This window comes from Galeopterus variegatus, unplaced genomic scaffold (assembly GCF_000696425.1).
Source record: "Galeopterus variegatus unplaced genomic scaffold, G_variegatus-3.0.2 Scaffold14158, whole genome shotgun sequence".
NCBI lineage: Eukaryota > Metazoa > Chordata > Mammalia > Dermoptera > Cynocephalidae > Galeopterus > Galeopterus variegatus.
The window spans coordinates 10,802-11,851 of NW_007740269.1; the positions used below are offsets into that span (position 1 = coordinate 10,802).

The following is a 1,050-nucleotide window of genomic DNA, read 5'->3' on the forward strand; positions in this document are numbered from 1 at the left end:
TGAGTGAAAGAGTGGAAAAGAAGAACTAAATAAAACACTCTCCGATGCTTAAACAGATGACCTCGGTGCTGTCTCTGAACTCTCCATGTTGCTGTTATTTGTGGACGAAATGACCTTATTCGGCAAAATGCTTGTTGATAAGTTTAATTGAGCAAGATCGATGTTTTTTGTGGATGGCAAGAAAGTAGTGTAGGTGATCTGGATAGGCAAAGAAAGTAGGCAGGAAGCTGGGAGTACCATTCAGCCCCTGTGCCAATGCCAGCTCTTCCTTGAAAGGTTCCTTGTCTCCCTGTGCTGGAGTGTTCTGCCCTCCTCATTTTCTCATCCTCTGTAAATATTTGTTGACCCAAATACTTTTGCATTTTGGACCTGCCTGTTTTTTCTCATTGGAAACTGTTTGTAAAAATACATTTTTTTTTAAGTATATCTGTGGGTGAAGTTAATTAGTATTCAAGATATTTTGATCAAGTGCTTGCAAAAATCACGTAAAATACAAACCCCAGATTAACTGAGATCATCAGACTCTGATGGCTTTGGTGAACATCATTTCCAGATTTTCCCCCAAATTCCCAATTTGAGTAGATGGGTACTTAAGCTAGTGGCATCATTTCTTTATTGGTGAGTGCTGTGGGCTAAATGTGTCTCCCAAAAGTTCATGTGTTGGAGATTTGTTCCCTCCCGTAACAATGTTAAAAAGGTGGGAATTCCAGTTATTATATTTGAAAGATGGGGCCTTTGAGAGGTGATTGGATTGTGAGGACCGTGCCCACATGAATGGATTAATCCGTTCATGGAGTAATGGTTTGATGGTCTAATAGGTTGTCATGGGCGTGAACTGGTGGTTTTATAAGAAGTGCCAAAAGAGCTGATGCCATCCTTGCCATGTGACTGCCTGCTTTGCCATAGGACCCTGTAGAGAGTTCGCACCCAGAAGAAGGCCCTCACCAGATGCGTACCCCTAGACCTTGGAGTTCCCGGCCTCTGAAACGGTAAGAAATGAATTATGTTTCTTTATAAATTACACAGTTTTGAGTATTGTGTTATAAGTGA

General features: G+C 41.2%; 1 long non-coding RNA gene across 1 annotated transcript in view; it reads left to right on the forward strand.

The window, feature by feature from the left end:
* LOC103581873 overlaps positions 1-1,050 on the forward strand; it is a 29,702-nt gene that overhangs the window by 9,427 nt on the left and 19,225 nt on the right. The window contains exon 2 of the long non-coding RNA XR_549698.1: positions 907-989. This is a non-coding gene — a long non-coding RNA (uncharacterized LOC103581873). The remainder of the gene's footprint in view (positions 1-906; positions 990-1,050) is intronic.